This window comes from Canis lupus, chromosome 19, assembly GCF_003254725.2.
Source record: "Canis lupus dingo isolate Sandy chromosome 19, ASM325472v2, whole genome shotgun sequence".
NCBI lineage: Eukaryota > Metazoa > Chordata > Mammalia > Carnivora > Canidae > Canis > Canis lupus.
This window is the reverse complement of record NC_064261.1, coordinates 21,050,071-21,074,956: the sequence shown is the minus strand read 5'-3', so window position 1 is coordinate 21,074,956 and position 24,886 is coordinate 21,050,071. Positions and strand designations below refer to the sequence as shown.

At 41.1% G+C, this 24,886-nt stretch overlaps 1 long non-coding RNA gene across 1 annotated transcript in view; it reads left to right on the top strand.

The window, feature by feature from the left end:
- LOC112652462 (uncharacterized) overlaps positions 1 to 14,261 on the top strand; it is a 56,798-nt gene extending 42,537 nt beyond the window's left edge. The window contains exon 5 of the long non-coding RNA XR_007403958.1: positions 14,246 to 14,261. This is a non-coding gene — a long non-coding RNA (uncharacterized LOC112652462). The remainder of the gene's footprint in view (positions 1 to 14,245) is intronic.
- Positions 14,262 to 24,886: the final 10,625 nt, after the last annotated feature.

Below are 24,886 nucleotides of genomic sequence, written 5' to 3'. Positions count from 1 at the left end.
TTTGGGCACCTTGCTCAGTGAGGTTAGGTTTCTCCACATTCCCTTTCCCTTTCCTTGCACACACTCTCTCTTGCTGTCTCTCTCCCTCTCTCAAATAAATAAAAACTTTTAAAAAGGCATAAGCAACTTTATTTAACAGGAAATAATTAATGTAAAATAGAACTGATGTGCCCATCAAATCCAAAGATAGTTTCCTTTCTCTCATAGTGTTGTTGTGAAGCTGAGCTAAATGTTCCAACCTTCTCAACATCTTCCAAAGCCATTTCTACCTTTGTAGATCAACATATGCTGTCAGCTGTTTTGTACAATTTTGCACTTGATTTCAACCATTTTTGAGGGCTTTTTCAATGTTAGGCAATCGTTATCATCAGTATTTATTTATTTATTTATTTATTTATTTATTTATTTTAATCTGTATTTATTTATGATTGTCACAGAGAGAGAGAGAGAGAGAGAGAGTGACAAAGACATAGGCAGAGGGAAAAGCAGGCTCCATGCACCAGGAGCCCGACGTGGGATTCGATCCCGGGTCTCCAGGATTGCGCCCTGGGCCAAAGACAGGCGCTAAACCACTGCACCACCCAGGGCTCCCTCATCTGTTCTATTTAGCCTATTACTTGATTGTATTTATTCACAAATCTGTTTTTATAAAAATCATCCATTATGGGAAGACATAAACACTGCATATATACCGTTTAAAAATAGCCATAATTATGAGAGCAGACTGGACAGGCTTCCACAGATTAATTTAAAAAGGCAGGGTGAAAGGTACAACATAGGGAATATGAGCAATGGAATGGTAACAATTCTCTGTGGGGTCACATGGTATCAATGCTCGGGGTGAGTGCAGTTTCAATAAACATAAGTGCCAATCATAGGTGGTACACTTCAAACTAATGTATCGTTGTGGGTCTTCTTCACCGAATTTAAATGCAGGAATAACTTAGTAACTAGAGTGGTTCCTTTGTTTAAGTATCTACCTTTGACTCGGGCCCTGAACCCAGGTTCCTGTTTGATTATGCCAAACACACACTATTAAATAACACAGAGCATTCTTTAATATAAGTGCTCAATGTCAATAACAGTAATATGCCTACATTGCTTCGTAATTTGTGATAAATGTTCCACACTGATACAGGTGTGAATAATTGTGAAAATTATATGCCAAAAGATAGAGTGATAAGGAAATTTTTATATTATATGCTACATTGTGAAGTCAGCCTAATTCTCATGTCAATAATAAGATCAAATTTATTAAAAAATAATAAGAATTTTATTTGCTGCAGATCAGAGACCCCACCCCAGAGCATCCAGGTCCCTGCAGACTGAGAGCTCTCTAGATAGTGTCGAAGCTGAATCCAGGGATCCAGAGCTTGCCAACACCACTGTGGTTGTTCCTCCTGGGACCTCACAGGGTAAAAAACCCCAACTGAGCCTCAGTGACCTCAGCGGATAAGCAGCTTAAACATCAGTCCCTGAGATCTGCACCAGGGAGGGGGCTGAGCAGCATCCAGAAGTGCTAACACCTGAAAATCAGCACAACAAGCCCTCCCCAGAAGACCAGCTAGACAGACAGGGGAAAAACAAATTATTGACCAAGCAGCACTGGAAAGTTCCAGGGGAAGTCAAGGGACCTACAGTATGCAGAATCAAAGGATACTCCACCTTGTTTTGGATTTTTTTTTTTTTTTTTTTGCTTTTTGCTTTCTGTTTCCTTCCTCCCCTTTTTTCTTTCTTTTTTTTTCTCTTTTTATCCCTTTCTTTTTTCTTTTTTCTTTTTTCTTTTTTCTTCTTTTTTCTTTTTTCTTTTTTCTTTATATTTTCTTCTTTCTCTTCTCTCTTTTTCTCGTTTCCCCAGTACAACTGGTTTTTGGCCACTCTGCACTAAGCAAAATGACTAGATAGAAAACCTCACCTCAAAAGAAAGAATCAGAAAAGTCTTCTCTCCCAAAGAGTCACAAAATTTGGATTACAATTCAATGTCAGAAAGCCAATACAGAAGCACTATTATAAAGTTACTGTTGGCTCTTGAAAAAAAGCATAAAGAACTCAAGAGACTTCATGACTGCGGAATTTAGATCTAATTAGGCAGAAATTAAAAATCAATTGAATGAGATACAATCCAACCAAGAAGTCCTAACGACGAGGTGGAAGAATGAGTGAGTGACATAGAAGACAAGTTGATGGCAAAGAGGGAAACAGGTAAAAAGAGACAAACAATTAAAAGATCATGAGAATAGATTAAGGGGATTAAGTGACAGCCTGAGAAAGAAAAAATCTACGTTTTTGGGGGGTTCCCGTGGGCGCCAAAAGGGACAGAGGTCCAGAATATGTATTTGAACATATCATAGATGAAAAATTTCCTAATCTGGGAAGGGAAACAGGCTTTCAGATCCAGGAAATACAGAGATCCCCCACTAAAATCAATAAAAACCTTTCAACACCTCGACATTTAATAGTTAAGCTTGCAAATTCCAAACATAAAGAGAAGGTCCTTAAAGTAGCAGGAGACAAGAAATCCATAACTTATATGGGGAGGAGTATTAGGTTAACAGAAGACCTCTCCACAGAGACCTGACAGGCCAGACTTGCAGGATATATTCAGGGTGTTTAATGAGAAGAACATGCAGCCAAGAATACTTTATCCAGCAAGGCTCTCATTAAGAATTTAATAAGAGATAAAGAGATTCCAAGACAGGCAATAACTGAAAGAATATGTGACCTCCAAGCCAGCTCTGCAAGAAATTTTAAGGGCGACTCTTAAAATTCCCCTTTAAGAAGAAGTACAATGGAACAATCCACAAAAACAGGGACTGAATAGATATCATGATGACAGTAAACTCATGTTTCAATAGTAATTCTGAACGTGAATGGGCATAAAGACCCTATCAAAAGGTGCAGGGTTTCAGACTGGATAAAAAAGCAGGACCCATCTATTTGCTGTCTACAAGAGACTCATTTTAGACATAAGGACATCTACAGCCTGAAAATAAAAGGTTCGAGAAACATTTACCATTCAAATGGTCCCCAAAAGAAAGCTAGAGTAGCCATCCTTATATCAGATGACCTAAATTTACCCCGAAGACTGTACTGAGAGAAAAAGACAGACACTATATCACAATTAAAGGATCTATTAAAGAAGAGGACATAACAAACATCAATATATATGCACCGAATGTGGGAGCTGCCAAATATATCAATCAATTAAGAACCAAAATTAAGACATACTTAGATAATAATACACTTATACTTGGTGACTTCAATCTAGCACTTTCTACACTCGATAGGTCTTCTAAGCACAACCTCTCCAGAGAAATGAGAGCTTTCAATGATACACTGGACCAGATGGATTTCACAGATATCTACGAACTTTACATCCAAACTCAACTGAATACAAATTCTTCTCAAGTGCGCATGGAACTTTCTCCAGAATAGACCACATACTGGATAATAAATCAGGTCTGAACCGATACCCACAGATTGGGATTGTCCCCTGCATATTCCAAGACCATAATGCCTTGAAATTAGAACTAAATCACAAGAAGAAGTTTGGAAGGACCTCAAACACGTGGAGGTTAAGGACCATCCTGCTAAAAGAAGAAAGCGTCAACTAGGTAATTAAGTAAGAATTTAAAAGATTCATGGAAACTAATGAGAATGAAGATGCAACTGTTCAAAATCTTGGGATACAGAAAAAACAGTCCTGAGGGGGAAATACATAGCAATACAAGCATCCATCCAAAAACTGGAAAGAACACAAATACAAACGCTAGCCTTACACCTAAAGGAGCTAGAGAAAAACAGCAAATAGATGCTACACCCAGCAGAAGATAGTTAATAAAGATTTGAGCAGAACTCAACGAAATGGAGAGCAGAAAACTGTGGAACAGATCCACAAAACCAGGAGTTCGTTCTTTGAAAGATTAATAAGATAGATAAACCATTAGCCATCCTTATTAAAAGGAAGAGTGAAATTAGTAAAATCATGAATGAGAAAGGAGAGACCACTACCAACACCAAGGAAATACAAATGATTTTAAAAATATATTATGAACAGCTATATGCCAATACATTTGGCCATCTAGAAGTAATGGATGCATTTCTGGAAAGCCACAAAATAGCAAAACTGGAACAGGAAAAATAGGAAACCTGAACTGGCCAATAACCAGGGAGGAAATTGAAGCAGTCATCAAAAACCTCCCAATGGGATCCCTGGGTGGCACAGTGGTTTAGTGCCTGCCTTTGGCCCGGGGCGCGATCCTGGAGGCCCGGGATCGAATCCCACGTCGGGCTCCCGGTGCATGGAGCCTGCTTCTCCCTCGGCCTATGTCTCTGCCTTTCTCTCTCTCTCTCTCTCTCTCTGTGACTATCATAAATAAATAAACATTAAAAAAAAAGATTTATTTAAAAAAAAAAAAAAACCTCCCAATACACAAAAGTTCAGGGCCAAATGGCTTCCCTGGGGAATTCTATCAAAAAATTAAGGAAGACATCATACCTATTCTACTAAAGCTGTTTGGAAAGATAGAAAGAGATGGAGTCCTTCCAAATTAATTCTATGAGGCCAGCATCACCTTAAATCTAAAACCAAAGACCACACCAAAAAGGAGAATTATAAACCAATATCCCTGATGAACATGGATACAAAAATTCTCAACAAGACACTAGCCAGTAGGATCCAACAGTACATTAAGAAAATTATTCACTATGAGCAAGTAGGATTTATTCCCAGGACACAAGGTGGTTCAACACTCATAAAACAAACAATGTGATTCCTCACATCAGCAAGAGAAAAACCAAGGACCATATGATATTCTCAATAGATTCAGAGAAAGCATTTGACAAAATACACTTCCATTCCTGATCAAAACTCTTCAGAGTGTAGGGATAGAGGGAACATTTCTCAACATCTTAAAGGCTATCTACGAAAAGCCCACAGCAAATGTCATTCTCAATGGGGAAGCACTGGAAGCCTTTCCCCTAAGATAAGGAAAAAGACAGGGATGTCCACTCTCAGCACTGCTATTCAATATAGTACTAGAAGTCCTAGTCTCAGCAATCAGACAACAAAAAGATATTAAAGGCATTCAAAATGGCAGAGAAGAAGTCAAACTCTCCCTATTTGCTGACGACATGATACTCTACATAGAAATCCCAAAAGACTCCACCCCAAGATTGCTGGAACACATACAGCAATTTTGCACTGTGGAAAGATATAAAATCAATGCCCAGAAGTCAGTGGCATTTCTACACACTAACAATGAGACTGAAGAAAGATAAATTAAGGAGTCAATTTCATTTACAATTGCACCCAAAAACATAAGATACCTAGAAATAATCTTAACCAAATAGGTAAAGGATCTATACCCTTAAACCAAAGAACACTTTTGAAAGAAATTGAGGAAGACACAAAGAGATGGTAAATATATGATGCTCATGGATTGGCAGAATTAATATTGTGAAAATGTCAATGTTACCCACGGCAGTTTACACGTTTAATGCAATACCTATCAAAATACCATGGACTTTCTTCAGAGAGTTAGAATAAATAATTTTAAGATTTGTGTGGAATCAGAAAAGACCCTGAATAGCCAGGGGATTTTTAGAAAAGAAACCAGAGCTGGGGGCATCACAATGCCAGGTTTCAGGTTGTACTACAAAGCTCTGGTCATCAAGACAGTGTGGTACTGGCACAAAAATCAGATACATAGATCAATGGAACAGAATAGAGAATGCAGAAGTGGACCCTCAACTTTATGGTCAACTAATATTCAATAAAGGAGGAAAGACTATCCACTGGAAGAAAGACAGTCTCTTTAATCAATGGTGCTGGGAAACTTGGAAATCCACATGCAGACGAGGGAAACTAGACCACTCACTTGCACCATACACGAAGATAAACTCAAAATGGATGAAAGATCAAGATGTGAGTAAGATTCCATCAAAATCCGGAGAAGAACACAGGCAACACCGTTTTTGAACATGGCCACAGTAACTTCTTGCAAGATTCATCCATGAAGACAAGAGAAACAAAAGCAAAAATGAACTATTGGGACTTCATCAAGATAAGAAGCTTTTGCACAGCAAAGGATACAGTCAACAAAATTAGAATCCAACCTACAGAATGGGAGAAGATATTTGCAAATGACGTATCAGATAAAGGGCTAGTTTCCAAGATCTATAAAGAACTTATTCACCTCAACAGCAAAGAAACAAAGAATCCAATCATGAAATGGGCAAAGGACATGAAGAGACATCTCACAGAGGAAGACATCAACATGTCCATCAAGCACATGAGAAAGTGCTCCGCATCACTTACCATCAGGGAAATACAAATCAAAACCACAATGAGATACCACCTCACACCAGTGAGAATGGGGAAAATTAACAAGGCAGTAAACCACAAAAGTTGGAGAGGATGCAGAGAAAAGGGTACCCTCTTTCACTGTTGGTGGGTATGTGAACTGGTGCAGCCACTCTAGAAAATTGTGTGGAGGTTCCTCAAATCATTCAAAATAGATCTGCCCTATGACCCAGCAATTGCACTGCTGGGGATTTACCCCAAAGATACAGATGCAATGAAATGCTGGGACACCTGCAACTCGATGTTTATAGCAGCAATGTCCAAAATAGCCAAACTATGGAAGGAGCCTCAGTGTCCATCAAAAGATGAATGGATAAAGAAGATGTTTAAAAAAAAGAAGATGTTGTTTATGTATAGAATGTAATATTACTCAGCCATTATAAATGACAAGTACCCACCCCTTTTTTTGATGTGGATGGAACTGGAGGTAATTAGTCAATTTCAGGACAAACATTATATGATCTCATTCATTTGGGAATATAAATATAGTGAAAAAGTATAGAGGGGAAGAGAGGAGAAATGGGTAGGAAACATCAGAAAAGTAGACAGAACATGGAAGAGCCTTAACTCTTGGAAACGAACTAGGGGATTTTGAACAGGAGGAGGGCGGGGGGTGGGTGTGACTGGGTGGTGGGCACTGAGTTGGTCACTTGATGGGATGAGCACAGGGTTTTATTCTGTATGTTGGCAAATGAACATCAATAAAAAATAATTTTATTCTTGCAAAAAAGAATTTTATTTGCTAATAGTAAACATGGACTAATATTTCCAAAAGTTAGCGTTTCAACCGCTACCATTTAATCAGACCAATTGAAAGTTCTCAATGCGTTTTACTATTTTGGGTATGAACTAATGACTGACCACTTAAATTCACATTTTTCACACATGAAACAGAATATGGGTTAGTGTGTTTGTTTTTAGCATGGCACACTGAGCAAAATTTAATATTTTTTTGGAGAGAGAGAGAGAGAGAGAGCAAAAGAGAATGTGTAAGATGGAGATGGACAGAAGGAAAGAAGAGACAATACCAAGCAGATTCCATGCTAAATATGGGCGAATCTGAGGACCTTGTGGTAATGACCAGAGTTGGAACAAGGAGCCAGAAACTTACCTGACAGAAATATTCAGTTACCCCCTAGATCAATATTTCTTGAGTGAATTTAATGAATGAATTTTCGTGTCACTTTCCATTGACTCCTTTGATGGGTGAATTCACACTTTCTGCAAATGTGAAATATTGTCACCCACTTTTCAGTCCAGGTGTTCCCAGTTGTTTTCATAAATAGTTTTTATTTTGGATTTTTAACTGTAGATCCTGGGAAATGGATGACCATAGAAAGAGCTGTTGACATCTTGCTGTTAGAAGACCATCAAAAATAAGTGCTAACATTATCACGTCAAGTTCAAACTTTTGATTCCATTCCACATCACTTTGAGGCAGAGTGTGCTCAAGAAAGGTGATATTCTTAAAGTAGCAGTTGTGTATTCTTAATCTAGGCAGCAGAGAAAATAAACTGAAAAAGTCACAATGAAAAACAACTTGGAGTCCCCCATCCGATATTTAAAGACACCTTTCATATAGTCTAGCAATATGTTTTGGCAAATAGGTTACAAAATGTTGAAATCTGAATTTCACAGATATCTGTGCATGATCTACATCCACATTCAGAACACCCAAACAATAAGAAAGGACTTCACGTCATTGAGAAGGATAAAAAAAGTAGTCTATCTGTACAATGAAATATTATCCCACATTAAGAGGAAGCACATCTCAATAATTATGATGACATTCATGCCTATGGAGGAGTTTATGTTAAGAGAAATTAGCAGGCAGTGTAACATAAATAATGCATGATGGCACTTATATGGGGAACCTTGAATAGTCAATACACAACATCAGAGAATAGAGTAGGTGCTAGAAGGAGGAACAAAAGGGAAATGTTGCAAGTAGTGTTCCAGCTTCAATGATATGAATTCAGTATGTTCTGGAATTCTATCTGCAATCAAGGGCCTGTGATAAACAACACTGTAGTATATACTTGAAAATCATGAAGAGGGATCCCTGGGTTGTGCAGCGGTTTAGCGCCTGCGTTTGGCCCAGAGCGCAATCCTGGAGACCCAGGATCAAATCCCACGTCGGCATCCTGGTGCATGGAACCTGCTTCTCCTTCTGCCTGTCTCTGCCTCTCTCTCTCTCTCTCTCTCTCTCTCTCTCTGTGTGTGTGTGTGTGTGTGAGTATCATAAATAAATAAAAACTAAAAAAAAAAGAAAAGAAAATCATGAAGAGATAAGATGATATCAAATCACTTAATGTCAAAAAAGGATGAGAAAATCATTAGTAGCAGTGTGTGTGGAGACATACCTTTCTTTAGGTGAGAAAATATACAAACACAGAAACAGTCATTGAGAGCTGAAAGCATGGTGTTAACGACTTGCCAAGAGTTACAATATGATGAGGAAGGGGTCCAGGACACGACTGGAGTTGGATACCTGTGGAGAGAGGTCCCTGAATACCGGAGACCTTCCAAGGGTCGCAGAGATCATGCTCTGAAACCCTGAACCAAGGGCCGCCTCAGTCTCTCTCTCAAATCCTCTTGCTCTTTGTTCCCTGTTGAAGACATTTCATAATCTGGAGGGCTGCCTGGGCCAAGAGTAAGGTTCACATCCTAACTCAGACATCCACCTCCTGGTTTCAATACCTGACCCAAAACACAAAGGAGTTGCCCCCAAATCAAAATCTGTAATGGCAACTGTACCCCAACTGTGGTCATCCTCCCCCAGCATTCATACTGCCAACCATCTCACATGAAGCCTTCTTGATTACCGGTGGACCATACTCAATTACAAGTGAACACTTGGCAGCCCTTGGTTCAGGGGTGCACAGCATGATATCTGGGACTCTTGGAATATCTCAGGTGTTCAGGGACCTCTCCCCACAGGGATCCAACACAGACCCTGTTCCAGAACCCATCGTCATTATATTGTAACTCTTGACATGTCATCAACACTATGCCTTAGCTCTCAAAGATGCTGTTGTTCTGTATTTCTATATTGTCTCTCCTAAATAAAGGTATGTCCCCACACAGGGTCTGCTAGCAATTCTCTTGTTGTTCTTTGACAATAGTGCATTTGATATCATATAACCTCTTCCTGACTTTCAAGTGAATAATACAGTGTTGTTTATCATAGCTTGTTGGTTGCAGATAGAAATCCAGAACACAATGAATTTGTATCACTGAAGCTTTGTACTCTATCTGCAACATTTCCCTCTTTGTCACTCCTTCTGGCTCCTACTCTATTCTCTGATGCTGTGTACTGACTATTCTAGGTTCCCCCTATAAGTGTTGTCATGCAGCATTTGTCATACACTGCCTGGCATATTTCTCTTAACATAATGGCCTCCCAGATCATCCATGACATCACAATTACTGAGATTTCTTTTCATTGTAGAGATTCACTAATTTTTTTATCCTTTTGTTCATCGATGCACAGGAAGTCATTTTTTCTTGCGTTTTGTAAATGGTGTTGCAGAACATGTGTAGATATCTCTGTGAAATTCAGATTTTAATTCTTTGTGACCTATTTGCCCAAACTCAGATTGCTAGATTATATGACAGATCTTTTTAGATATTGAGGAGGAGGTACTTCGTGTTGTTTTCATTGTGACTTTATTAGCATATATTCTTGGTTGGCTACTTAAGGCTACTGCTACCCCAAGGTCTTTGTACAGACCATTCTGAGTCAGGTGGCTCTGCAAGGGAATGAAGTGTAATGGGATCAAAAGTTTGAACTCTCATAATGTTATCAATCATTTTGGATTGTCTTCTAACATAAAGATGTCAACAGCTCTTCCTATGCTCATCCATTTCCCAGGATGTAAAATTAAAAACCCAAAACAAATAGTTTCACAAACAATTTATGAAATAAACTGTGTACAACTGGACTGAAAAGTGGGCTAAAAATTTTACAGTTGCAGAAACAAAAATTCACAATGGAAGGTACGATAAAAATTCTTTCATTAAAGTGACTCAAGAACTATTGTTCTAGGGGCTGCTGGGTGTTTCTGTCAGCTAAGTTTCTGCCTCCTGGTTTCAGTTCTGGTCATGACCTCAAGATCATCAGATTCACCCATTTTCAACAGGGAGCCTGCTTAGTATTCTCTCTTCCTTTCCCTCTGCACCTCTGCTCCTTAGACTTTCTTTTTTGCTCTCTGAAAAAAATCAGTATTCAATTTTGCTCAGGGTGTAATGCTAATGAGAAATATCCTAAGATATATATATTAAGTGATATTCTTTATGTTTCATGTGTGAAATCTTAATTTAAATGGTCAGTCAGGGATCCCTGGGTGGCGCAGCGGTTTAGCACCTGCCTTTGGCCCAGGGCGCGATCCTGGAGACCCGGGATCGAATCCCACGTCAGGCTCCCGGTGCATGGAGCCTGCTTCTCCTTCTGCCTGTGTCTCTGCCTCTCTCTCTCTCTGTGACTATCATATCATAAATATGTCACAATGCAGCATATAATATAAAAATTTCACTACTATGCTATCCTTTGGCATATAATTTCCACAATTATGGACAAATATACATCAGTATGGAACATTTATCACAAAGAACGACCCAGTGTAGACATATTACTATCACTGACATCAATCATTTATATTAAGGACTGCATTAGTGTGTGTCTTGACATATGCATATTATGTATCTCAGGACCCTGGGATCATGACCCAAGCCAAATGGGGATACTCAACCAAAGGAACCACCCTGGTGACCATGCTGTTACTGCTTTTACATTCGGGTGAAGATGACCACCAAGGGTACATTGGTTTAAGGTGTACCACATATGATTGACAATTATGTTTATTGAAACTGCGCTCACCCCAAGCATAGATACCATGTATTTCCATAAGGAACTATTACCATTCCATTGGTCAGATGGACTTGAGTGTGTACCTTCCTGTCTGGTGTTGCCAGGGTCTCATGTAGTGCCTGAATCATGATAGGAGCCCAGAGTCCAATGGAAATGAACAGTCATGTCAAGGCAGCAAATTCCACTGCAGAATCCCCAGGACAGAGTCACAGTTTCCTCGTTTTGGGATCATAGACCTATGCTATCCAAGGAGGTAGCCAATAGCCAGACATGCCTGCATATGTTGAAGTAACAAACTCAGTGAAGTTACACATTCTGTCCTTCATCATACAACCGCATTTCCAGGCCAAGTAGAGTATTTTTAAAGGACAGATCATTTCCATCATCATGGATGGCTCTCCTGGGCAGTTGCTCTGAGTCAGGCACAGTGGCTGCACATGGACCCCATCGATCCCAGTGTGTGTCCATCAGCAATCACAGGGGGTCTCAGGTAGAACTGTGTTCAAGTGACAGCTATCGTGATCTTGTGCATATAGGGGAAATGCCCGGTAAGTGGGATCCTTTCTATCAAGGAAGGTTTGTAACTGTGGCCAATGTCTTTTTGAAGGGTTCTAACTCCCAAGAGCCCAGGGAAGGTCTGAGTCTCTGGAGGAAGAGCAGGTGTTGACTGGTGCTTCCAAAGTGACCTCAGCTGGAATAGCAGGAAACAGCACCCCACTCTCTAATCTCCTCATCCTCATGCTTATGTCTCTAAAGATTGGGCAGTGCAGAATATTGAGAATGCAATTACTGAAGATGAACAACCCTTAGGTAGGGAACTATAATAAGGTGGGAATCAACTGGGGAGTGGCCCTGGGAGCAGTTGAAATATACCTGCTATTTGTAGTTTGAGGTTGGGCGGGATGATATCAAAAAAAGATTAACTACTGGAATGCAATTGCTTTCTTTCATTTTCTTGTATTTAAATTATTTATTTATTCATTCATTTATTTATTCATTCATTCATTCATTCATTGAAGAGAGAGAGAAGGGCAGAGGGAGAGGGATATTCAGATCCCGCACTGAACAGGGAGCCTGACACATGCCTACTGCTAGGATCCTGGGATAAAGATCCAAGCTAAAGCCAGACACAACCTACTGAGGCACGAAATTGCTCTTCTGTGGCCTATTCTATCATAAATATAGCGTTCTTTGGATAAAATAGTAAGAAACAACATAAATAGTGAGAAACACTCTGTGCTGGTTTTGGGTGGTGCAGTTTGTCATATTCTTCTTTTATTTTTATTTAACTATCATTCCTGAAGACCATTTCCTTTTCCTTTGTCACTGGCAAGCATCATAGCCCTTCTTTTGTTTAGTTAGAATCTCTTGAGAATAGAGCAGGAGAGGTTTTTCTTTCAAGTTATTGCATGTGGTCTTTCATGGAGCCAATCTCTTGAGATCTGCCATGCATAAAACTTACAGAAAGAGTGCATCTGTTGGATTCAGGTGCTGGCACAGCTGGGGACACACTTCCTTTGCCCCTGTGTGTCACACAGTAGTAATGCTGGGCTACCCTCAGTTCTGTCTGGGCCTGTAAGGGCACTATAGGAATGGGCATCACAGAAATGGTAACTTGAAGCACATGCCTCTGGTTTCAATAGAAGTGAGGTGGGAGGGATGGCCAGAAGACAACTTCTGCCACATCTCCTTTCACAATTCTCAGTCCTGGGACAAGAATAAAATCTGCAGTTGCCTCCCTAAGAGAGAGGCTCAAGTGCAGCCACCCAATACCATCGCTAGGTACAGGGAATCTAGAGGAATATGTGAAAGTTGTTGGGTTGGTGGTACACATTTGCGCTTAAGGTACTGCAGAGCTAGTCTCCTGGTCTGACCAGGCCAAGGACACAGGCTCTAAGCAGGGTGGCCAGTGTTTCTGCTCATGTCTGATATCACTATTACAAGCACACAGTGCTGGGCCTGCTCGCCAGCCAGGGTCCTGACCCAGCCTAAGACTTCCCCCCTCATGCCTGCCTGCAGCCCATGGCCCAGCCCTTCCAGGATTCAGGGCAAATGCTGGCCTGAGCTAGTATTGATTAGGCCTTACCCACTTTAGAAAACCCATCATCTCATTTTTACACTAAAGGAAATTTGGCAAGATACTTTACGTCTAGCATAGCATTCATCTCCTCTATGTACTACAGTATGTATGGGCTGTTCAAAAGATTCAGTGTGTCCCAATTTAGGAGTCTCTCATGGTTTGTCTCACTCTCTAATTTTTCCCAGTCAATTCTTCTCCTTTCCCTCATAATCCCTTTCACTATTTCTTGTATTCCAGGAGAAGGGTATTTGATGGGATGAGCCCTGGGTGTTACAGTATATGTTGGCAAATTGAATTTACATACAACTAAATAAAGATTTTAAAAATGAATGAAGTTTAAGTTTGTCTCAAGTACCTAAGATCACTGAAAGCACAAGGGAGTCACATGATAATCCCAGTGGGATGTCACTCTCATGGTCACATACAATTCCAGCCACTGGGCCCCCACCCCATTGCAACTACTCTGGCATTGCCTGGATTGGCTTTTGATCAACTTGTTAAGGTGGTTCACATAAAAAGCTGATCATTACTCCACCATTCCCACATCGTAAAATAAAATGGTTGTTGGAAGTGAAGGAGAAGGGAAATGAGCAATTGATTAAGAGGAAGAAGACGGAGTGAAACATGAGTGATCAGAAAAAGGGACCCAAACATGGGAACAGAAAGTCATAGGTAATTTGGGGGCCTCTTGGAGGAATTGGATGAGACACCTTGTTTCCTGGTTCCAGATATAGAATTTGAGACCGGGGAAGGCACAGATACTCTGGAGGCCATTCACCACATAGAATTGAAGAGATCATGGTTAAAGGGGTGTGAAGGTGAGCGGACTAGAGCAGAGGGCAAAATTAAGTTCCCAGTTTGAAGACATAGGTCCTAGGAGCTGTGACTCATATCCTCCTGTCCCCTAAACTGTTCCCTATTCTTTCCCCAGGCCAACACATTCCTGTTTTTATGCTGCTGCACAAGTAAGGTTATTTTGGTGACTGTGAAGACTCAGATCCTTAAATCAACATTGTATGTAATTTATTTCCTCTCATGATTTTCACACTATATTGTTTAATAATTACTTATTATATTTTGAGAGAGAGACTCTGTGGGTTGAGGGGTGAAAAGTGAGAGAGAATTCCATGTAGATTGCCTACAAATCCTACTATTGAACTCAAACCAGCACTCTGAGACAAGGACCTGAGCCAAAATCTTGAATAGGATACTTACATACTGGGTCACCAAGCACCACTATTCTCTCTCTTAATGCCATGCTCCTTTGTAGGACCGTCATCCTGCAGCATTTGCTTTCATCCAGGCACTTGTCACTTTGAGATGTTTATTTTTTTAAGATATTTAATTTTTTTTTTAATTTATGATAGTCACACACACACACACAGAGAGAGAGAGAGAGAGAGAGAGAGAGAGAGATAGGCAGAGGGAGAAGCAGGCTCCATGCACTGGGAGCCCAACGTGGGATTTGATCCCGGGTCTCCAGGATCGCGCCCTGGGCCAAAGGCAGGTGCTAAACCGCTGCACCACACAGAGATCCCTACTTTGAGATCTTTAAATGTATCATCTCACTCTTGAGCCCAGGGAAACAACTTCCCTAGCATTTCCCTGGTGGGTGATTCCAAGTCTACCTGGAAAATTGAAAGTATAGATCATAGTCATACCGTTCATTCAGAGATTTCCTCCCACAGCCAATCCAGGAACCAACCAATTATCTTGCTGTCAGCCAAACGAGAAGTCCTCATCTATATAATATAGAGAGTAGGACATTTGGCGGTGTACACCAGAACCTGTGGGAAAACTGGTTCAAGTTGCTACAGAATAGCCCTTATACGTCTCAAGCTACAGGCTTAGGATTCTACACCATACCCACTCTCCCACCTAGACCTATGTATAACTGAGAGCTTTCATAACACTAGTCCCAATTTCCTCCCTAGGACCCACCAATCAGAAAAAAATCAGCCTTGACAATCACATAGGATGACTCACTTCTGGACAACTCACTCTAGTCTCTCCATAAAATACCTGCCCATCGTGGCATAACTGAAGTCTTCCATTTACCCCACTAGAGTCAGTTTGCAGCCTTCTGTCTGAAGTTGGGGCCCTGCTCAACACTAATAACAGTGGCTGATTCCCTTGCTCTAACAAAAACTTAGTCAATTTTCTTTGCTATTGTCATTTGGTTGGCCGTTGTTCATTATACAGGCAATCACAAGGGGTCCACAACACCTTCACAGCCTCCTGTTGCTTTGAGCAAGGGTTGTGCTCACAGAGTCCTCCTGTGCCTGGATCCTGGCAGCTATAGAGTCCATGGTGACATAGAGAGGAAGCCCTGGATTTGCAATGTGTTCTCTGAGACAGTTCCTAGGCGGTTTGTACTGAGTCGGGCACCTGAGATTTGTTTTTGTTCCCATTTCTTTGGACTATTTTGTGGAATCAGACTATTCTTATAGGTCTCCTTATGCTGTGTGGTTTTGTTACCATTTTCTGCTGTGCTGTGTTAAACTGGTGTGTGTAATAAGAAGAAATATCTGAGCATAGAAGCATAAATAATGCCCAGTGAGTCTTCTCTGAGCTATCCTCCCAGAGCAGTGAGCTTCAGGATCTCACAGGACTGGCATCCACCCTGAAGAACTTTGCTAAGGTTCACCAATCCCATCAGTAGAGCTTCTCTATCTACTTTTGTGTCCTGAGAGTATTCACTCTGAGGTTGTGCCTGCTGGGGTGGACAGATCATTGGCTGTTTGTTCTGCAGTGTCCAGTTGTCCTTTTGGGCACTCACAGCATGAGGTACACAAATGTGATATTTCTATCAACTGTCACCAGCTGTCTTGGGATCATCTAAAACTGAACCCTCCCCTCTACCTGAAAAAGTGTGTTTTGCTTTTACGCCTGCTTCTCAAAATCATAATTCCTGATCCCCACCACTTCACCAATGCTGTTTTGGGTCTTCAAGGCCATCTCTCAATGACCAGAACTGAAAAAATTATTCCCTAGAGAAATCTCTTATAAAAAGGAAGATGAATGGGCAGCACCATTGATTGATACACTGAGGCCCCACAAAGGATTTCGGCATCAAAAGTTGTTTCATTAACCGTTTGTATGGCCAAAGCTAAAGAACAATTTGACAACGCTAGGCAAGAATAAAATAGAGGCACATTTTTAGTAAATGCTCCCCTCTCCCATTCCTCCAGCTATTTGCCTGTCTCCACTTCTATTCTTAGTATCCCGGTTTCTCTCCCACCTGCACCTCCTTCTCACTACCCCCTTCTCCAGATACCTCATTTTTCCTGACAATTCACATGAAGCACCAAAGTGCTATTTGCATAAAATAGCCAGGTGTGCAGGAAAGAACAGATAATTGAAACCTTGAACTTAAGGTTAAAGAAGAGATATACTTACAGATTTTTCTACCCCAAGGAGAGCCAGGACAAATTCCTATACTATTTAGAATTCTATGAGGTGTATATTTGACCTTGTATTATCTGACCAATGTCAGCTCATACACACACACACACACATACACACACACATGGTTTGGTCCCTCAGATCCATTTTGAATGGCAAAGCTGATTGGACTGATCTGGAAAGACACCTACATGGTCACCTTTTCTGCAGTAAATGAAAAGTCAAGAAACAAACAGGAGTTTAGAGGAGTGGCCAGGACATTTTTTTTTGGCTTAGGTCATGAACTCAGGCTCCTGAGTTAAAGTCTTACCTCAGGCTCCATGGATGAAAATCCTGCTTAAGATTCCTTTCCTCATCATCTACCTGCACCCCATCTGGACTTACATTCTTTCCCTCTCTCAAGAAGACAATAATAAAACAAGAATGAAATAAAAAATAATTGAGCTTTCAAGCTATTGAAAAATCCACAATGAATAGTTTCTGTATTCAACAAAATGAAAGAAGTGAGTCTGAAAAACAATATGGTTCATGATTCCAAATATATAACATATTCAAAAAAGAAAGCTGTAGAATGTGAATTGGATCCATGTATTTGTTCCCAATCTTCACAAGAAGTAATATAGAGTTCAAAGAAAATTACAATTTTGCTAGAACACAGTTCACTGTTTAAGATGTAACCTATTTAACAGGGGAAAATATTTTCAGCACTCCATTTAAATAAGAAAAACTTTCATAATCCTGTGAGTTCCCTGGAGTAAGTAGACACTAGCAAGGATGGTTATCCAGTCCATTCCCTTCATTACATACTGGTTCTACCATTGTAAATTAGGATCTGGAAGATACGAAAGCCTTTCAGTATGGAGACTAGAGGGCAGTACCTTACTACATGCAGAGATGGTAAAATGTTAAAGAACTCAGGAAATTACCAAAGTGTTTCACCACTAAGGTAAAGAAAATGTCCCTCAAATTTTCCTAGCAGCATTTTCCTGCTCTTCAACTGGAGATGTTTCTGAAGTAAGGGACAAATGTGAAAAAAAATGCCCATCACTGAAAGTGACCTTATCAGGTCTATGTAAAAAATGAGCAATGACAGTCTAAGATGTTCAAACTTTAACTTTAAAAAAATTCAGAATTGGACAAACTAAGAAAGCTACTCAAACTGCCTCCTCAGACATTTTTTGAAGCAGTCATTGGAAAGGTGCATTGACCCAAGACTTTCAGAATAGGCAAATGATGATAGATATTGGGCAGCTTCCTCCCAAGATAATGGGCCAAGATGCTCATCCAATTCATTTCCATTCCCTTTCCCTCCTCAGGGAAAGCTCAGTTAAAATAATTATTTTCACTTTGCACAAACCACTTGTGGCCCTTCATCCAGAATAACTCATTGCCCCCACCTTTACTTTTTATTATACTTGCTATACTAATTATAATCATAGTTATGTTAGGACATAGCAAAAAGAAGCCATAATTCTCCCTTTCTGACTGCTGGATATGCCATCCATCACTGAAGTTCATGATAAATCCTTCTGGGAAATGTGGATTTCATCCAATGAAATGAATCACCGAAGCTGAAATTTACACCTCATATGTGAGTTCCCACTTAAGATCACTTTTGTTAGTTCAGACAAATTACTTGGAGAAGTTCCTATTCAGGCCAAATATTAGAAAAATGTTGCCATGGGTGGATATTGCACAAATTAATAAGCCGGAAAAACATTGATCTCTAATTTTGGCAAATGTTCTGATCATAAAATATATGAACCAAAAAACAAAATGTATTACCCAGATGGAATATGGATCAGTGGAATCCTATAGGGATGAATAGTGATGGATGGTCACATTGCCCTAGATTTCTTGTTGGCTGGTGTGGGGGCATTGGTGTCATTGTTAACAACATCTATACTTGGCTGAACAATCAAGTTGTGTAGGCCGAACAAATGTGAGGTCCTTAGGGAAGAATCTGCTTGGCTTTCAGGTTGATTCTCTTGGCTTTCAGGATTTGTTCCTTGGTCTGGTTTAGGCAGATTGGATTCTTTGTTTTGAGGCACTTTTTATGGACTCTTAACTTGTTCTTTGTACATTTGTTTGTTTTCATAGTGGTCATAGCCCTGGTCCATTGCATTCTATCTGGAGCCTCACGAATGGTCAAGAAGACCTTCCAATTCATATTAATATGAAGGTGGCTAGACCATATGCAGCAGCATATGTGGGATCTCTGTTTTCTCTGAGTGGGTCAACCTCCCCCAAGTGAGATAAGGATCAAAATGGGAGACTGCAAATAGGAGACCCAAACGGGCTGTGGCGTGACCACAGATACACTTGAACACTGCTGTGAATTTGTCAGCAACCCTCTAAGGAAACCAACCAATTCTCTAGGCTTTCCCACTTACAGTAAGTCAAAACAATATCTTGGGTAAGAAGCCCAGGGAGCTAAACAATAACCCTTGTCATAATTGCAAGGGATGCCCTGCAATAGGACTCTGAACCATGCTCCCTGCACCACTCATGGCTGATCAGCGACATTCAGTGTTTGAAACCCAGGTCAGGAGTCAGAGTGACACCAATAGATTAGGTAAGGTGATCAGTGTCAGATATTCTATAGAAACTGGAGATGCCAGGCGCAAAGCGTCAGGTTGAGACCGTGTCCTCCATCCAGAATGTTAATCTTCGATGAGAAACACAGAGAGATAGACAGATATACAGGCAGATGCAGAAAAATGCTCCATGCAAGGTGCTAAATGTGGGACTTGATTACAGCTCCTAAGATCATGCCCTGAGATGAAGGAAGACGCTCCACTGCTGAGACAATCAGGTGTCCCCAGAAAGATAATCATCCAAATGTACGATGGGTTAGAGGCACAGAGGTAAATTATGGTTAAGCAAGAAATAGAAAAAATGGAATGCTAGAAGACAGATATGTCAAATGCATATGGCTGGGGCCTGTGTCCTAATCCTCAATCCTATGTGTTCTCCAGAATGATAGTAATCCATGAAAGACAGAGAGGCAGAGACACAGGCAGATGGAGATGCGTGCTCCATGCAAATAGCCCAATGTGGGACGCAATCAGGGGTCTTAGGATGATACCTTGAGAAGAAATCAGGTGCTCTGCTCCTGAGCCACTCAGGTGTCCCGAGAATTACAATCATCCAACTGTAGGATGGGGTAGAGGCACAGAGGGAACTTATGGTTAAGCAAGAAATATAAAAAGTAGGTGCTGGAATCCAGATGTAAGTGTCATGCAGATGGCTGGGGTCTGTGTCCTAATCCTTAGGATCTGAAAGTCAGGATTGCTATGTACATTGTGGAAATGACAGAGACAGGTTGGCATTGAGAATGAGAGAAGAGCACAGGTGTTGAACCAACTTGCAGAATTGTCCCAAAGTTTGTATCCCCAAACCTAAGCACCACTCTGTCCTCAGCACTGCATCCACCAGCGACCAGGATCTGTTTCCCAGGAGAGGATCCATATCTCAGGATGATTTTCTCTCTCAGATTTCATTAGTGAGGCCAACCAGCAGTCTCTGAACCGCCCTGTCCCTCCAAGAATCAGTCACTGTCCCCATGACATTATGTTGGTTATATTGACTGCCTCCCTGCTCAACCCACCCCTCCACTAACACATTCCTGTCACCTGATCCCTGTCCATTTCTCTCCTCTTATTTGGCCTATACATTAGTGTTTCTCTCCAGTATCAAAAAAGAAGAGAGGAGTGGTCATGGATATGTTGCTATACTCCCTTAAAATCAATCTATTAATGAAAACGAATCCTTTCAAATTGAAGGACACCTTCATGATTTGCAAGACTCCTTGGAGAATGAAAACAACTCTGCACAACTTGTAAACAGCCTGTCCATTCTTTGACCTTAGCGTCTTGGGAGACAAGGAGCTTCACCCACCCCTTCCTCTTATGACAACTCTGGCCTTGTAGAGAGGTGAATATGACATTAGAAGTAATCTATCTTGTTCAATGTCCCCAGTCTACAGGTGAGGTGAGAGAAATGCACAGGCTTTCTCCTACCCTTGAGAGGGCTACCAGGCTTTGATCCCAGCATTGAAAGAACTGGAGATACCCCTAGCAGGTGGAAGAACCCAGCATGGGGCCATGACCCTGATGTTGCGAACAGACCTATCACTCAGTAGCTAGTATAGCAAAGTCACACAGGAGTAGAGAACCTGGCCCTTTGGCCCAGAGCCCTCAGTCCTCAATGTTGTATTTAGGAAACCAGCTCTATGGGAACATGAAATGGAGAGCTTGTGGCTACTTTAGCAGGGTCACACAGACCTCTAGAATTCCCAGGCCAGGGAGGATCTCGAGAGGCTAGACGTAGGTCTGTCTAGAAAGCAGAATATAAAGCTACTTCATACTTACCAGGATACAGTGTAGTGCAAATGTAAATCTATGCATTGGAAACAAACCAAAAACTCATTTGACCCACTGTATGGAGACATTTGATGTATTATGTTAGTCTCAACAGAACCTACCCACTCTCAGACATGTGCCTGTATCATAATACAGATGACCATGGATGGTCTTGATTCAAGATGTTATACTCTTGGCCTGACCTTAAAACCTTGGAATTGTTCCCCCTCTACCCTCATGTTGCCTGTTTTCTCTCTTTGGCATCCTTTTGCCTCTCTGTTTCTCCTGTCTTAATGTACAGCCCATGGCCTGAATTCCTTGGTCACCCATGGAATCCATGGGGGACCTGTCTCTGGACCCTAGACCCTCACACTTGGTATCACTCATCAAAAACATTCACCCCTGGGCATGACATGTAGCTGCATCTGGGGCTGCACCTGCCACAACCCTCTGGCTAGGGGAGAGGATTCTTTCTCAGGCACTTTTAGTCAAAATGGTTTTGAAACAAGAGTAGGGGCAGGAGGGGAGCATCAATGGAGAAATATCCCTTTCAATCTCAAGGAAATGATGTGGAAAGGATTCTGGGATCAATGTGGTCTCCAGTCTGCAGAGTCTCACATGTGGAAGATCAGAAACAAGAATTAGATGTGTTACTGATACTGGAATTCCACTGAGATTTAAAGAGAGATCAGCTGGAATGCTACAGATAAGATTTTTTTTTGCTTCTAACAACTTAGGAAGGCAGAAAAAAGAGGAATCAAGCAGGGGAGGGACACTGCCAAGAGCAGAGCTACATCCTGATGGGAAATCCTCAGGGACATGAAGCCCAGCCCCAGAAAAACAGATATTTTATAAATCCTCCCTGGATTCTTCCCAGACACAATGGCACTGAGCAGTGAACTTGGGCAGTATGGCAGGAGGGGCAGTGGAGCCTCCAGGGTCCCAGAGTCACTAACAGAGGAGGTGTGCCCAGGGGACAGTGCTATGCACACTGTGGGCTGACCTTGGCAAAGCACTGGAGTGTGCACCTGGCTGGGTCTCGGGGAGAAGCTGGTCAGTCAGCATGGGGTCAAGACAAATGGGTCTGCACCCTGCTGCCTTTGGGAGCTGTGGCCCTAGAAGCATGATTTGAACAGCTCAGGCCCCGAATCCCACGGAACTGGGGACACAACCCAGGATCACCCACCTGCCCTGGGATAAGCAGAGGTGACGGGAAACAGGACTGCAAGGACACTCATGCCACTGGGTGCCCCCAGGCTGTACTGATCATGGCCCACTGCCCTCCAGAACATCCAGGTCAGTTTAGACTGGGAGACTGTCGCAGTTACTGTGGGGAGCTGACTGCAGACCTGGAGAGCTGCCTGCAGCCAGTCTTCTTGTCCCTCCTAGTGTCACCTTGTGCCTGGGAGAGGCAGGGCCACCATGGACAGAGGCCTCACAGGACAAACAGATCCCACTGAGCCCTGCACCTGGTGGTGGTGGGCCATTTCCTCAAGTACACACATCTGCGAATCAGCACAGCAGGCCCTCTTCCAGAATACCAGCTGATAGGACAGGGGAAGAGCAAGTTATGGACCAAGCAGTGCTGGAAAGCTCCAGGGGATTTCGAGGGATTTACAGTATATAGAACTAGAGGGTACCCCTTTTTCTACCTTTTGCCGTGCAACTCTTTTTTATATCAGACTAAAATTTACTAATTTTTTTCTCTTTCCCACCTTAACTACAATATTTTACTGCCTCTTCATTTTTAAGTTTCTTTCTTTTTGACTCTCATATTTCTAAAATCACATGTTCTAGATAGATTATCCACTTCTAGATTCCCTTCAACATACTCAATTTAATTTTGGGAGATAAAGGAGATTTTTTTGGGGGGGTGTAATTTTTGCTTCCTCTGCTTCATTCTGTTATACAATTGTGGAAGTTAATACTTTCTAAAACATGACTAGCATGCACCCACAATCAAGTGGTATACCATGCTGGTTCATTCTGTAAGATTATATTCTCATTCTGCTGCCCTCACTTATCTCGTTTAAGTTTTGGTGGTCAATGTTGTCGTTTCTTCAAGTATTGCTGGTGTATATAAATTTTGGAATGCGTGTCTTCTAACATACAGAAATAAATGCACTCAGAACCAAAAGGATCTAGGACTGTCTAGGACAACTTAGGTGGAGCAGATTTCTCTCCACTACAATTTCTTCACCATCACCTTTCCCTGTCACCCTCCTGTTTTCCTTTCTTCTCCTTTTTTCTTTTTTTCTCATAACTTTTGCTTTTTCTCTTCATTTTTCTTCTTTCTTTCTTTTCATCTTCTTTGGGATCCTTAGCCTTGTATTATTTTACTACTTTGTATTAAATTAGTTTTTCACTTTAGTGGTCTCTTCGTTTTATTTTGTTCTGATCACTGTTTTCATTTTCTGGTCTCGGACCATGTCAGAGTCGCCTAGAGGTGAAATTTACTTAAGTCGTGGTTGATATTCTTGACTCACTGTTCTCAAACAGCAACTGCACACTGAGCAAAATGACTATAAAGAACACCTCACTAAAAAAGAATGAGTTAGAAACAGTAATCTTGAGCACAGTATTACAGAATTTGGATTACAACTGGATGTCAGAAAGCCAATTCAGAAGCCCAATTATATAGTTACAGGTGGCTCTGGAAAAACGCATAAAGGATTCAAGAGACTTCATGACTGCAGGATTTAGATCTAATCAGGCCAAAATTAAAAATCAATTAAATGACATGCAATCCTATCAAGGAGGGTTAAAGACATAGAAAATAATGAGTGACATAGAAGACAATTTGATGCCAAGGAAGGAAGCTGAGGCAAAAAGGGAAAAATAATTTAAAGAACATGATGAAAGGTTAAGAGAAATAAATAACAGCCTCAGGAGGAATAATTTATGTTTAATTGGGGTTCTAGGGGGCACCAAGAGGGACAGAGGACCAGAAGCATACTTGAAAAAATCATAGCTCAGAACTTGCCTAATTTGGGGAGGGAAGCAGGTTTTCAGATTCAGGAGATAGAGAAGTTCCTCAAAAAAAAAAAAAAAAAAAAAAAAAGATCAACACCTCGACATTTCATAGTGAAACTTGCAAATTCCAAAAATAAAGAGAAAATCCTTAAAACAGAAATAGCCAAGAGATGCCTAACTTATATGGGGGGGAATATTATAATAACAGCAGACTTCTCTACAGAGCCCCGGCAGGCCAGAAAGGACTGGTTGGATATATTCAGGGTGCTTAATGAGAAGAACATGGAGCCAAGAATACTTTATTCAACAAGGCTCTCATTCAGAATAGAAGGAGATATCAAGAGCTTCCAAGATAGGCAGAAACTGAAAGAATATGTGACCACCAAACCAGCTCTGCAGAAATATTAAGGAGGACTCTGTAAAAGAGAGAAAGTCCAAGGAAACAAACCAAAAAACAGGGACTGAATAGGTATTATGATGACACAAAATTCATATCTTTTAATAGTAACTCTGAACATGAATGGGCTTAATGATTCCATTAAAAGACACAGGGTTTAAGACTGGATAAAAAAGTAAGACCCATCTATTTGCTGTCTTCATGAGACTCATTTGAGACCTAAGGACACCAACAACCTAATGATAAAAGGTTGCAGAAAAATTTATCATTTAAATGGTCCTAATAGGGATCCCTGGGTGGTGCAGTGGTTTGGCGTCCGCCTTTGGCCTAGGGCACAATCCTGGAGACCCGGGATCAAATCCCACGTTGGGCTCCCAGTGCATGGAGCCTGCTTCTCCTTCTGCCTGTGTCTCTGCCTCTCTCACTCTCTCTC